Genomic DNA, 16881 nt, shown 5'->3' with positions numbered 1-16881 from the left:
TGAACGTGTCTGTGTGTCTGTGTGTGTATGCACATTTCCCTGCGCAATCACTGTCAATTTTTAGTCTACAGACTCGAAAGTTGATATACAGTGTACTGAGATTTGGGAAAATCTATGTGATTGTTTTTTCGGCCAGAAAATTTACGATTAAGGTTTCAAAGTTCAACAATTTGCCCTGTGAGAACTCTACTAAACTCCTCCGTCAATTTTGGGTCTAAACACTTGAAATTTTAGGTAAAGGTTTCTTGGACATGGATCTAATAAATTTTAAGGGGTGATAATAGGGGTCAAAGATAAAAAAATTGACCTTTTTTTGCTCAACATATACCTCCAAATACTCGGGCAACGCCGGGCAACTATGGTAGTATATATATAAATGTGAACGTGGCTGTGCGTGTGTCGGTGTGTGCACATTTCCCTACGCAATAACTCTGTAAATTTGCAGTCTACAGACTCGAAATTTGATATACAGCGTACTGATATTTAGGGAAATGTTGGTAATCCTCTTTCGGTAAGAAATGTTGCTATTAAGTGGTTAAAATTTTACGATTTCACCTTTGAGAACTCTACCAAACTCCTCCGCCAATTTTGTGAACTAAACGCTTGAAATTTTAGATATTATTCCTTTAATGATCCTGTTGTTGATTTTGCGGAGGTGCAGTTCTAGGAAGTCCACATTCCCGGAAGGAGTAAGTTTCTTGCTAATCCCAGAGGTGCGCTCGCCGGGGAACGCCGATGGGGCTGCCCAGACATTTTGTGCAGGTCACAATACCCTTCCTCTAGTACGCTGTCTTTTCAGTCCCACTTTCTGAACCTGGTGTCTAAATTCTTGCAGTCCGAGAGAACTAAATAACATTCATATCGGCACATGTAATGTTTAGTTGCCTGCATATAGGCGGAGACATGTGTGTGAATGTTGGCACTATGCGGAGACTGCGGTAAACTGGGCTTTGTCCGCTTGACCGCATGCAAGATTAAATTGTTTTTCGCTATTAAATAACGGCTCAGGCGTTTAAAGCTAATCTACGCTCTGGTGCTCGGTGGCCAGTCTGTTGGCCATAGATTTCAGACTATCGCTGACAGGACGGGTGAGTAAAATTTACAAACGCCTGCCAGGTAATGTACTCATCTTGCGCCAAATTGATATCGAATTAAAAGGAATGCACCTCGTGGGAAGAGGATTATCGTCGTTTATGGCGTTCGAATTTAAAGGGGAACTGAGTTCTAGCTATCTAAGATGAGGAAGGATGATAAAATAATATTCACGGTTTTACACGAAGATGCGGGTTATCAATGATTATTAAAGAGCCTTCAGGTGCCATATATTAATTAGAACATTAATGCGGACGTTTATATATCATTATTGAGACAAATAACTGGCGATGACTTGCAGACAGTCAGACTAGCTGAAAATTAGAATAATTTATATCGTCTGTACTCCATTATAACAGAATAGACATCGCTAGTCTTTCTCCGCTCTTATTTCTACGTTTGACCAACGTCCACCTGAATTTCTAAGTAATGAGCTACTTTGCATAACCGTCCCGCTTAGGAAACAAATTACCGGCTACAACATGGTCGTCTTCAAAGTAATGTCAATGTATATCTTTCATAAATATTCGTATTGTTTATTTCTCTTGATATACTCAATCCTTTTATAATATTAGTATTCATCTGACTAACAATAAATTAATTTTGTTTTCCTGTACTTGCGAATGGTGTACCATCTTTTCAAGTAAGCACTCGTAGTCCTGTGGGCAAAAGATTTTGCTCGTAACTTATTCCCATTTCTTCCTTCTCTTTTGTAATTCATGTTCGAGCCCGCCCGCCGCGGTTCATCTTTTTTTTTCGGTCCAACGAGTGTTCGCTTCTATTTTGATTTAAAGAAAAGTTGTTTTGATTCATTTGGGGGGGGGGGTCAAACACATCAGCAACAAAAAGTGCCCCATATCCAGAGAATTGCTTCTCCTCGCATCCCTTCTGCCGAAATATCTTGTGAGAGATGTTGTCACCTACTTCTTCCATTTTAGGGCGATTCCGTTCTTTTAATTTTTAAATTGTTGTGGAGATATTTCAGGAAAGTGCACAATATCCTTAGTACAGCAGCTGTGTCAAAACCGAACTCTATGTCGACCCGGGCAACGCCAGGTATCCATGCCAGTTCATTATATAAATGTCAGTTATAAGTTTTATGTCCAGCCTAAAGAAAATCACAAAACACACACACACACACACACACACACACACACACACACACACACATACAGTTAGTGTATTGTTGTGCGGCGTTGCTCCGGAAAATAATATTTCTAATTAAACCAAATCTTTTAGGCGGACTGGTATTCGTCAGAAAGGAGTCGGTGTTTCGGCTGTTTTCGCTTTTATCTATTTTATAAAAAAGTGTTGTTGTTTTTCGTTTCGTTTTTTTTTTTGTACTCACATTCACCCCTACCTAAAAACGCATATTGCCACTTGGGCGTAAGCGGTTACTATTTAAGTCTATGCCTACGAAAGCTTAACAATATGTTGGCTTACATAACATTTAAAATTTTACATATAAGTACAGTCAAAGAAACAGGTAGCAAGAAGAGAAATCCAAAGTCTAGCTGTTCGAGGGAAGAAACTACCAGAACAGAAAGCTTTCTACTATTTAGAGACCTCGACAGTGAAGGGATGAGCTTTTGTTGTTGGGTTTGTCGGGGATATGTAGGTTGAGGAAGCGCAAGTGCAACGAGTTCATCAGAGCACATTCAATTAAAATATGATCCCAACAGCACAGAAATACAACATTGCGATGATAGGGATAGGGGTTGGAACTTAGTTGACAAAGTGGGATATATTAGATTGAAAACTCTTTTTCGGGCCCTATCCAAGGGGGTGAGACTAGTGGTAGATGCACCAGTTAAGATGTGGCAACAATACTTAATACATGACTGAATGGTGGCCTTGGAGAAGTATAGGATACTCTCAGGAGTGAGGAGTCTCTTTGCTCGATAGAGGGAACCTACGTTTTTTTTTCAGCAGCCTTCGCAATGTCCTCAATATATTTGTTCATATTGCCCGTGAACGTTTGGCAGAGGTGTTTGAAAGAATAACTCACATATAGGGGCTTATTTGTCATGTATATCAGTGGTTGGGGAGGTTTCTTGTACTTGTTAGAGGAAAGCAGCGTAGTCTTACTAGCATTAAATGTTACCATCCATTTGCTGCTCCATTCCATTACGGTTTGGATGTCATTTTCTAACGATTTTGCCATTGTCTCAGATGTATGTACATTCTTTCGTCTCTCGTGCATGTTATAAAGCCTCGTATCATGAAAAAATATACCCATCTCGTACACAATATTATCAGGGAGGTCGTTAATTAATATCAGGAATAATAGTGGTCCAAGGATCGACCGCCGAGGCACTCCCGCATTAATGCTTGGATTTACGTCCATCAATGACAAACTGAATGGTCCTATTGTCTAAGAAACATTTAATTATATTTAGTATACGGCCAATCAAACCGTGCGACGTACATTATTAGGCACTTGTGCACTATTGTCAGGGATCAATTGTTTTAGTTTCAGGTTAGAGAGCGCATAGCAGGGGTTGACAGATGCAAGTTGAGGACCGAATCTGAAAGCCAACATTTAAGTAAAATTAAGCAACTTATAATAACACTAAAAATATTTTTTAACAGATAAAATCTTAGTTTATTCATTTTCGTAAAGAATTAATACCATAAAATATTTTAAACATAAATATTTTTTACAACAAAGGAATAAAACATCTTGCATGTTGTTTAAGACAACATTTCTTTTTTATAAGACGTTGATGTGCGCTTCTCTGCCTCTGCTGTGGGCTCTCATACCTGAAACTAAAAAAGTTCCCTTAACAGTAGTACACAAGTGCTTATTATTGGCTCACGAGGAGTTTTCACACAGGTCATAAAGGATTTCTTTCTTGAGAACAATCCGTGATGTTCCATGGAAGCTGAGTGATAACAAGTATCCCCAGATTTTCAGTACTCTCCACCTCTTTCGATTACATTTGCAAATGAATTTGCATTATCGCAACAGCCGTTTACTATTAATTTCTCGCTAGTAGCGGCCATTCGTCTCCACTGGACTTTGAGTGGCAATAAGCTTCCCCAAGGTACCAGTTTCCTTGGAATTTTCCCAGCGGAGGTCTGGTCAGCGCTCTCTCCTCTCTCTTTCCCTCCTCCTTGAGCCTTCTAGACATTTTGGCATCATTTTTTGGGGGGAGGGGGCGGTGATTAGATAATTGGGATGCGGATTGAGAACTTATAGATATGCAGCTTCAATATTATTATTATTATTATTATTATTATTATTATTATTATTATTATTATTACAATGAAAAGGGCTGACATATTTAGAAAAACCCTTGAATCGAAGAATAATACAAAAATATAATATAATGAAGAAGTGTTACGTGGAATAAAGAACACTGAAGCTTTACACCTCCATCACGCATCCCCTCTGATTGTGTCATCACCGTCCCTCCCCCAAAAGAAAAATTATACCAAAGAGCTGAGAAGTGCCAAGGAGGATGGAAAGACCGGGCAGAGAGCGCTGACCAGACCTACGCTGGACAAGCGCGAAGAGAACTGGGACCTTGGGGAGGCTTAGTGCCACTCAAATTGGAGTATATCCCAATGGCTACTGCCAGCGAGAAATCAATAGTAAGAGGCTGTTGCGATTATGCAAATTTATTAGCAAATGCTATCAAAGGGTGTGGAGAGAGGTGGACGTCTGGGGAGACTTGTTGTCACTCAGCTACCAGAGAAGACCACAGGTCTCCAATCAGATCGTTTGTTGACTTGTTTAAAAACTCCATGTGAGCTTGATCCAATAATAATAATAATAATAATAATAATAATAATAATAATAATAATAATAATAATAATAAGTATGTCAGAAATTGGAATCAGAGGAATAACTGCAAAAATACGACGACTAACGATAATGAAAACGACTGAAATATTAAGTAAAACCCTTGAATGCGGAGAATAATACAAGAAGACAATATAACAAATAAGCGTTACAGGGAATGAAGAACACCGAAGCTGCATATCTACAAGTTCTACACCTCCCATCATGCATCCCCCCATTGTATCATCACCGCTCCCCCCCCCCCAATAAAAAGTGATACCAAAGAACCGATAAGGGTTACGAAGGACTGAAAAACCGAGGTCAGAGCGCTAGCCAGACCTCGGCTGGATAAGCGCAAAGAGGACTGGGACCTTGGGGAGGCTGAGTGCCACTCAAATTTCAGTATAGACCAATGACCACTGCCAGCGAGACATCAATGGTAAGAGGTTGTTGCGATGATGCAAATTCATTTGCAAATGCTATCGAAGGGTGTGGAGAGAGCTGGACGTCTAGGAAGACTTGTTGTCACTCAGCTTCCAGAGAAGACAACAGGTTTCCAATCAGATCGTTTGTGGACTTGTATGAAAGCTCTATGGGAGTCAATAATGATAATAATAATAATAATCATAATAATAATAATAATAATAATAATGATAATAATAATAATAATGATAATAATAATAACAATAACAATAATAATAATAATAATAATACTGATAATAATAATAATGATAATAATAATGATAATAATGATAATAATAATAACAATAATAATAATAACGATAATAATAATAATGATAATAATAATAATAATAATAATAATAAAAATAATAATAATAATAATAATAATAATAATAATAATAATAATAATAATAATAATAATAATCGAATAGAGTGAGCTTGACAAAGTTGGAAAAGGGTTGCGGAAGAGGGAGGTGGAAAATGGTATAAAGGAAAATAGAAAAACAGAGAAATGGAGTTAGAAATATAGAGAGACAATTAAATGTATGATTTATTTATTCCGAGGAATCCTGCGAAAAACATACATGAAATGGTTATTTTTATTTAAATGTCGCAGCTAACACGAGTAAACAGAAAAAAAAAAATCTCAACCATAATAACGCGCTGATCCCCATCTGACATCAATTGAAATGGATGTCTCTCGTCTAGGGGAGACCCCGTGTTTTGATAAGCTTCTGGGTTTGACCTTTACCTCTGATCTTAAATGGAACACATACATCAAGCCTGTGGCCAAGGTCGCTGGGAAAATGGTGGGAACCTTCTACCGCTCCAGAAGATATCTGACTAATGATGCAATTCTCTATCTATATAAGAGCCAAGTACGTCCAAAGATGGAGTACTGCTGCCACATCTGGGCAGGAGCTGCTAAAAACAGCCTATCCTGCCTTGACAGAGTACAAAATAGACTTTGTGGCTTGGTGGGGGATGCCCTTTTCTATTCCCTGCAACCTCTTTCCCACAGAAGAGACGTAGCGAGCCTGTCCTTGTTCTATCGTTATTTTCATGGAAAGTGCTCGTCTGAGCTCCATTCTCTAGTCCCCCCTCGCCAATCTTTTTCAAAAAACACCCGACTAGCTGAAACCACCGTCAATAATTTTCCCCACTCCTTATCTGTGCCTAAATCAAAACGTAGATTCCACGAACAAAGCTTCTTTCTTAGAACTGCACGCCTGTATAACTCTGTTCAGCTTGTCTGTTTCCCTCCCGACTTCAACCTGGATGTCTTCAAGTTCAACACAAACAAATTCCAGATGGACCGCCCCCCTAAGTAATGACACATTATCAATTCTCCAATAATATTGCTACAATATCCCATTGATTACTGTACACACAATAACCCTTATCCCCGATAAGTGGTGAACTCCATGTAAAAAAAAAATAAGTATTTTCAGATAGGAACTGAACCTAAAGTTGCGTTTATTCAATTCTGAGGTGATCAGTAATCAAGACCAATGTCCTTGAAAATAAGACGGAAATTGTAGCATTGGCGACCAGTCGTTTTCTGAGGCTATAAAAAATAGACAATAGTTTTTAATTTCTACACTTCTCAAAAGCAATAGGAGATTTTTATGTGATGCGTGAAAAATTATGAATTAGAAGGCCTCCAGAGTACTAGTAAAAACGTAGAATAAAATTAAGAACACCGCCCCAACACTAATAATACTAAGGAAAATTCTGACTTAATTTCTGGGTTGTGATAGCATAATCCTGTTCAATATTTGATAACGTTAAATAATACAATTTTCTTATATCCCGGGCTATAACGGGTACTTTTATTAGTAATAATGAAATTAAAAATCTAGATGTAATAAAAAAATATATCTCACAGGTAAATTAGTATCAATATCAATTGTCTTCGAAAATCTGGGTTAACATGACGGAAATTACTTGCAATCTATATATCTATAAAAGTGAACGTGTGTGTGTGTGTGTGTTTGTGTGTCTGTGTACATTTCCCTACGCAATAGCTGTGTCAATATACAGTCTACCTACTCGAAATTTGATATACAGGGTACTGAGATTTGGTAAAATCGATATGACCTGATTTCGGCCAGAAATTTGTCGATTAAGGGGTCAAAGTTCAACGATTTGACCTTTGAGAATTCTACCAAACTCATTCGACAATTTTGGGTCTAAACACTTGAAATCTTAGATAAAGGTTCCTTGGACATGGATCTAACTTAATAAATTTAGTTCAGCCCAAAGCAATAAATTTTAAGAGGGCATAATAGGGGTCAAAGTTTTAAAAATTGTCGTTTTTTTTTTTTTTTGCTCAACATATACCTCCAAACACCCGGGCAAAGCCAGCCATCCGTGCTGGTTATATAAAACGAAACTAGCAATGAAACATATTTGTAAAAAAGACATTGTTTAAATAGCTATTCTTTTAAAAAAAAATGATTGTAAGTGCTTGAATATTTTTCTTGTTTGTACTGCATTGTATTATATTTTAAAGTTTTATTTCAAAACAAAATTGGAAATAACAGGAATATTTGATATCCGTAATTTATTTTCAGTTGACATGTTTTATAAAGTACGGACTATTTCATTACGATATTATTAGTTTATGAAATCATACTAACAGGACGACAGTAGAAACGGTTCAAGGACAACCAGAATGTCTCCCCCAAACTGCTCCATTCGTCTTCTAACTCATGGAAGAAAAGCACTAAGAGAGATGTGCCTCACAAATGACTACAATTATCAATCCAACCGCAATGAAGAACCTTAGAGAAAACATGACATTAGAAAAAACATAACAGTTAACCCCTCTTATACAATTAAAAAACAATCTGATACAGAATTATCACACAGAAAAATACTTCAGAGTTGGAATTGATCTAACAAGATAGATATATCACTGCTGATGCAATTCACTATGTATATAAAAACCAGGTATGTCCAAATATAGAATACTGTTGCCACATCTGCGCAGAAGCTGCTGCAAAGACCTTATCCTGCCTTGACCGATTGAAAATATACTTTGTACCCTTGTAGCGGATGTCTTTCTCTCTTCCCTGCAACCTCTTTCCCACAGAAGAGACGTTGCGAGCCTGTCTTTGCATTATTGTTATTGTCATAACAAGTGCTCGTCTGAGCTCCAATCTATGGTCCCCCCTCGCCAAACCTTCACAAAAAACACTTGTCAAGCTAATACCACTATCAATAATCTCCCCCATCTTTTATCTGTGCATAAACCTAAACCTAGATTTCACTAGAACTGCACGCCTGTGATAGGCTCTTCTGTTAGCTCGTTTTCCAGCTGATTACAATGTGGTAGTCTTCAAGTCTAACGTAAACAAATTCTTGATGAAACGTCCCCTTATGTATTCAAATTCATGAACGATTACTACGATATCATTTCATTGACACTCAATAACCTTTATACCAGAGTGGGATCCGGATCTTGACAAGCAGTGACTCCTTTGTGAAAAAAAGAAGCCATCTTCGAACCCACAGAACAATTGCATGTTGTACACTTCATAAACGATGGAGGAACATCATTAGTTTAAACAATCATACATGTTTTAATGTCGAATATTGGAGAAAAATTAATACGCTTAACTGTGTTCTGTCATTTTCCCAAATTACATTTCTGTTATATAATCCATAAGTCTGTTTTTCTATAGGATAAACTTTTCTTATTAAGTTGTTTTGTATCTGTCTTGACACCGTTAATTTTGTCTGCTATGTTAAGCAAACGAAACGGATTACATTTCAATGCATAAATTTTCCAGCTTATGCAATTTTTCGAAATAGCAAGCTCTTTGCAGATTAGCAGATTAGAAGAATTAGATGGTATCTTTAAGTATTTACTTTTCGATATAAATTTTATTATTTGGTTTTAGAAAAGCATTAATATTTGATTTTTGAATTTGCAGTGTCCATTACGTTTCAGGAATTCTAAGTTTTCTTATTAAGATATATATTTGGTAAGTTTTTTTTATTAAAGTCGATAAATATTCCACATCCCCACTTTGTCACAGTTGGAAGGAATAATTGTCGTGTCGAGGAAGCAACCTTCTTTTTACAAGCCTCTGATGGTGACCTACACTGCCTACCGGAAATGGAAAACGTACATCAATTACATTGCTAAATTCGCTGTGAAAATGGTTGTAGAATTCTAGTGTTCTTCTGTGTATGAGAGGCTTATACGTTCTGAGCTGAAGCTCTTTTGCCACATTTAAGAAGTTGATGAAAGTTTCGTTTTCTGCCTTGACAGGATTCAAACCCGACTTCTAAAGATGGAATAATATACCTTCTTTTTGTACTTGCAGTCGCTTGCTCAAAGAAGAGACGTTTCAAGACTATATTTGTTCTATGATTTTTTTCATAACAAACGTCCGAGCTTTAAGCTATGTTTCCGCCTTGCAAAACACCAGTCATTTGTAAGTCAATACTGAATTTCCTCATCGTAGACATTTCAGAAAAAAGACATAGTTTGGTAGGGGACAGGACAGCAGAATTATTGTGCCCCTAATTCTTGGATAACCAGGCGAACATTATCTGGATATCTCCAGCAATAATAAATGGCGTTAGCATTGAAATAAAAAAAAATTATACTATAATCTGAATAGAATGGAGAGTCGAAATAATATGCTACAAACGGTTTCTTTAAATGTTTTCTTTATTGAATTGAGGATAAAATAAATGGTATTTTACTCTAAAAGTTCTCATTTCTTTTTTGTTTAATTGTTGTGTAGATATATATCTTAGATAGTTATTGTAAAAAGAAAATATGTTATTTTCACTTTTATATGTATATATATATGTGTCTAAAAATATGTGAGTGTGTGTGGATGAATATATGTGTGTATATATGTGTGTGTAAGATTTGGGGTGGAGAGGGCTCCTTTAAGCCGTGGTGAAGGCAACCTCTCTAGGAGAAGCAAATCTCTGATTAAAAAAAAAACATAAAGCGGGAGACCAGTACCCGAATTATCTGGTCTGAATTTAAACTTGTTGCTGGCTATCTTGCTCTTGCTTGTTGCTGGATCTCAGCATTTTGAACCGAGAGAGAGACTTAGCTGTCGTACAAAGCTAAGACTCTGTAACATCATATGTGTATAGATACTCCCTCGGACATGTGTCTATTAAAATGGTCCTGTGGCGATGGAAGTCATTTTTGGGCTCATGGACTTTAAGTGTCTGAGGGAGTGGCACTCGTCTGACAAGACGTTGCAATCATCATATATGGGTGTGTACGTATGTGTGTATATATATATGTGTTTATATATATGTGTATATATGTGTGTGTATGTGTGTATAATCATATTGTGTAGATCTGTATCTTTGATAGTGTATCAATAAAATTGGTTATGTTTACCTTTATATATATATGTGTATATATATACATATATATACATATATATGTATGTGTGCTCGTTTGTATATGTGTATATCTATATGTGTGTGTATATGTGTATATATGTGTATATATATGTGTGTGTACGTGTGTGTATATGTGTATATATGTGTGTATATATATATGTGTGTTTGTATATGTGTATATGTGTGTTTGTATATATATATATATAAATATATGTGTGTATGTGTGTATAATATAGAACAATAAGCTAAGTTATTATTTTAAAAAATTTATTCAACATGTCAAAGAGTCCATGTCTTTACAGCAACTGTTTCGTTAACGACAACTAATCAGTTATTTGTATGTCAAGAGCGAATTAATTCATCACAGATTCTTCAGAAAACAAAAAAAAAAGGTACGTTACAAGAAAAAGTGGGTATGTAATTTATCAAGCATAAATGTTTATTGCCCAATTTCTAATATAGGGATAAGAAAATTGTATAATATTTTACATATTTATTAATTAATTCTCCTTTTGGTTTCAATTTACATTAAATATATATTAATTAATAAAATATAATAATTTTATAATTTATGCTTCAAATCAACAAAGAATTAATATTCCAGAAATATATATATATATATATATATATGTATATATATATATATATATACATATATATATATATATATATATATATATATATATTGTATCATTTGGCGTTGAGTCGTAATAATTTCCAGTTTGCTATCTGGAGGCGCATTAATTCACTGGGATGCATCCCCAGTCTTCGTTAAGACATGTATCTAGAAGAAAGAAACTCTGATGTAAAAACCTGCGGTCTAGTGTATACTCTGCCCGGTGGCATTTATCCGCACCGACGGGGGTTAGCTTTAATACCAAAAAGCGTGGATGGTTCTACACTAAGCCTTCACCACTATAAACAAATCATCTGTGTGGATTTCCGAGCAACTTAATTGCTATGGTAAAATCTCATACGTCAAAATCAACGGGGAGAGTCTATTAATATATATATATATATATATATATATATATATATATATATATATATATATATATATACAAGGTGATTTCAATGAGTTTGGCGCGATTTGTGGTGGGCGAAATTAAAATGGTCGAAGACACTTGAAAATTCAGCAAGCCAAATATCTCCGATTTCAGGTTCAAATGAACAGCTACAGTAGGAATGGGAATACAACACACTAAAGTTTTAATAGCAAAGCTGGTGAACTTCGAAAGTGCAATTTGGACTCCAGGACATTTATAAGATGCATATGCAATACAATTCCGTTCTTATCTTGGAAAATGCCAGAGAAACTTGTATAATGCTTTAAATTGCTTTTGGACCTTCTTGCACGGATAAAAAATCAGTTTTGTATGCCATAAGGGATTTTAAAAAGGCAGGGAGTTTGTGACGTATGATAAGAATGATGAGAGGAGTAAGTATATCAGAACACCAGAGTTGATTAGCCAAATAAAGAATTTCATGGAATATGGCTTGGAATCTTTATACAGACAATAATTGCACATTTGGTGTCTGGGCAGGGACTTTACGTACAATTATTTGCGAGAAACTGAACATAGAGAAGAGTTGCGTGGAGTTAGTCCAAAGAGTGCTACATCGTCGGCACAGAATATTTGATCAAGACGAGCATCAAGACAACCTTTCACCCCTCCTATACTTTGGACCTTAGTCCCTGTGACTTTTGGTTATTCTCTAAGTTCAAGGAAAACCTCAGAAGCTGCCGTTATGAGGGAGCTAGGGTGATGAAAGAGACGAAGACGACACGCTCGCACAACAGAAATTCCTTGAATTTCCATCTCACAAAACACACACACACATACACAAACACGTATATATATATATATATATATATATATATATATATATATATATATATATATATATATAAGAAAAGAGGAAAGAGAAAATACCTGGACTATGAGCGTTATGAATAATTACGTCTAAAAAGGGATAGTTTCGAAAGCTAAAAAACAACGCATTTTTATATAAACAAAGATATTTGCTTATATCAGATATAAGATGCTACACATCCTTATCAATGAAGAGTCTGTTTTTTTTTTCTTTTCCTTAACTGCATGGTGGAATTCTGCGGGCGAGAGTGTCGTTAGTAGCCCGTGGGTCTTGGTAACGGCTTGATATTTAAAAATAAACAAATAAAAAATCATCAGAAGGTGTGTCACACTAGCCGTGCAAAATTGAAATAAGGGAAGAACATTTTTTTCTTCTTTACCTGCACGTGTGTGTCAATTGAAAATTGTAAATAATTACGTATATAAATGTATACGTTTCAGAAGCTAAAATCAAATGTATTTAATATATCATGATGAAACACTAGTGCTAAAGATATTTAATTATTATAGTAAATAATATTATATATCTTTTTTCTGCTTGGTTACACATGTTTCTGCTACCGAATCGGATTAAGGATACAGGCAACTTCGTAAGACTTTAATTACTGTACAAGTCTGGCGAAGTTGCTGGATCGTACATACGATTCGGTAACAGAAACACGTGTAACTAAGCGAATAAAACGGTAATAAAATTTAAAAAATATATATATTTGCTCTGAAATAGCATGAGTACTTTATCAGGGTTTTATTAATTACCATTTTTCTCCCTCTCTCCCTCTCTTTCTCTCTCTCTCTATATATATATATAAAATATATATGTATATAATGTATATATACAAAATAAATAATATATATATATATATATATATATATATATATATATATATATATATCAAAAATGGTAATTAGGAAATTGCTGGATTGTTGATACGATCTGGAACAGAAACACGTGTAACTAAACAGATAAACGGTTATAAAATAATATATATAATATATATATATGTATATATACATATATATATATATATATATATATATATATATATATATATATATATATATATATATATATATATATACGAGGCGCCTTCAATAATCTCAAGACATTTTGTACAGGAATTAAAAATCGTTGTAGATACTTAAAAATCCAGTATGTTATTGCTATATATCTTCTGAGATGATTTATTTATTTGCATGATTTCAGATTCAAATGCATAGCTACAGCAGGACTTTAAATACACGCTACTAAAGCCTGATTGTTGCATCTAGTGATTTTCAAAAATGCAATCTGCACTTACGGAGACATTTTAAGTACAATAGACAATAGAATTATTTTTCAAACTTGGAAAAAAAACTTGAGAAACGTATGGTGTGCTGCAGACTGCTTTTGACCCATCTTGGCCAAATGTAGCATTAGTTTTTGAGTGGCATAAGATATTCAAAGAAGGCAAGGAGTGTGTGAGGGATGATGAGAGGTGTATAAGGTGTATGGATGTCGGAATATCATAGTTGATTGGCCAAATAAGTTCATGCTGCAGGACCGTCGAATCTCTATAGAGACAATAAGTTCACATTTGATGTATGTGTGGTTACTGTACACATAATTATTTGCCACGAACTGAACCTGCGGAAGATTTTTTAAGGGATCATCAGTTATTTACCACCAAAAATTGTTTTATACATATATGTATTATATATACATAAGAAACACGTTTTTTATCGTTGAGTAGTTTCAGTTGAATTAAAGCGGTCAATTTAGCTCTTATGCATAGATCATCGTATAACAATTAGATCAATTTCTGACTGGCGTAATGAACATTAAATATTAAAATGTTTAAATTCAACATTATTTCATGCGGTTAATGGAAGCCGAATGGATACGGTCTTTGCTAATCGAGCCAGAGATGGATCGTGTGGCGGAGTTCGAATCGTTCGACTGGTGTTAATCGTGACACCCTGCACTGAATATTCCCAAAAGGATGAATCACTAGTGTCTGTAGGTATTTAATTATTATAGGTAAAAAATAATTATATATATATATATATATATATATATATATATATATATATATAAATATATATATATATATATATATATATATACATGAATGAAGTGATTGATTTTGCGCTACGAAAAGGATACTGTCAAGTATATTAAATATCAACCGATTAAAAGGAATAAATTATACGATGGTCAACATTCTGAATTTTGAAATATAGTGTTTTGTTATTTCCTCGTCATATTGCTCTGTAATTACACAAGGATTGTTATATATTATAAGAAAACATATTTCTATAGAAATATATATATATATGTGTGTGTGTGTGTGTGTGTCTGTGTGTGTGTGTGTGTGTGGTTATCTATCCCTTTCTGAGTAATCTGGGATTTTTGTTCGTTATATATATATATATATATATATATATATATATATATATATATATATATATACATATATATATATATATATACACACACACACATATATATATAGATGTTTTTATTTGTTTTAGTTTTGTTTTGTGATGAGTCGTAGACGACGAAACACGTGTCAGTGGATAATTATATTTAAAAAAAAATATATGTGTATATATATATATATATATATTTATATATATATATATATGTGTGTGTATGTGTGTATGTGTGTGTGTGTGTGTGTCTGAGGGATTATATACCCCTTGCTGAGTAATCTTGGGGTTTTTTGCTCGTTATAAATAAAGTCATATATGCGTAAGAATATCTTGGATGTTCATATCACTTGCTTTCTCCAAAACTAAATGTCACTGCTTTATTTTGGAGAACAGAAATTATCAGGAAGCTTCTCCGTTGTTGCTGAGGTTTATATTTACCTTATAATCGAGATAATAACGACACTTGCTTATCATTCAGCGATAAGGTTCGCAGTTCATCTTCTCGCCTCTTCTTATCCCTATCTCCTTCCTAGAAGTTAGATTAAACTAAAGCTCTACTGCCGACAAGTGGGCTTTATACGTTCGATCTCAATTACTTATGGAGGCGGGATTATAAAAGCGGTGCATATAGAAAAGGTTGTTTGATTGTTAAAGAATAGTTACACTATAGAAAAAAGGTCCATCGTAAAGGTTTTGCAAGTATTCGTTTAAGGTGTGTGACTTCAATTCTATTTTTAGAATTTTATATATACTAGCAAAAGTACCCGTCGTTGACTGGGTTCAAAACAGCCTACAGAAAATAGACTCTGATTTATGAAAGAATGATAGGTTATTAAATGGAAGGGTTATACAGAGATAGCTTCGAATTTTTTTTTTTTGGGGGGGGGGTTATCAAAACCAAAGCAACATATGATGAAAGTAAAATTAAAATAGATAAACGCCATAATTTATTATACCATACCTGTTCACACTAAAACACTTATCACAATATTCTGTGGATATATATTAAAAAACTTTGGTAAACTCTGTGATATATTTCAATTCTATGGAGTTGAGGCGCGAACGAACACCTCATAATTTTATTATACCATATTTCTTCAAACTGAAACATAATTATCAAAGTATACTTACACAGACAGATATGACCAGTTTTTATTAAAGTTTGTGCCTGTGTTCATTATATGGAGGCCAGGCGCGAAGGCACCCCCCACAATTGAATTATATCATCCCTATTTAAGTTAAAACATACTTATCAAAGTATTCTTATGCACATCTATATCAAAAACACTTGTAAACGTTTTTTTTTTAAATTTATTTCCATACTTTGTGGACCAGGCGCGAACGCAGACCCCACAATTTTAATGAACCACCGTTCTGCCAGATCAAACATACCCATTCCTGTGCCTCGATACATCGATCATTATATGTAATCAGTTTTTTTTTTAAATAGTCAACCATATAGGAGCCTATTTGTGACCGGGCACACGCACACATACACACACAGACATTCAGCTTTATATATATATTATATTATATATATATATATATATATATATATATATATATATATATATATATATATATATATATTAGTAAATGAAAAATGTAACTTTAATTTATTATTGAAACGGTTAGGAAAAATTAAGGGGAAATTTAAGAAAAGATTCCTTAGGTCAGGGCATTTTGAAGCTAAATGCGTCTTATCAGAAGAAAAGAGCCAGAATTATACAAACGAAGAAATATAATAAAACGGCAAATCTCATATCTAAATATGTGTCTGTCTGTCTCCATATTTTTCAACTCTTCTCTTCCGAAACTAAGAGTCGCAAAGCGGTGCTAGCAACAAAAAAAAAAAAAAATCCG

Source organism: Euprymna scolopes, chromosome 40, assembly GCF_053919585.1.
Source record: "Euprymna scolopes isolate OS-2025 chromosome 40, ASM5391958v1, whole genome shotgun sequence".
Lineage (NCBI taxonomy): Eukaryota > Metazoa > Mollusca > Cephalopoda > Sepiida > Sepiolidae > Euprymna > Euprymna scolopes.
Note: the sequence above shows the minus strand (reverse complement) of the source record.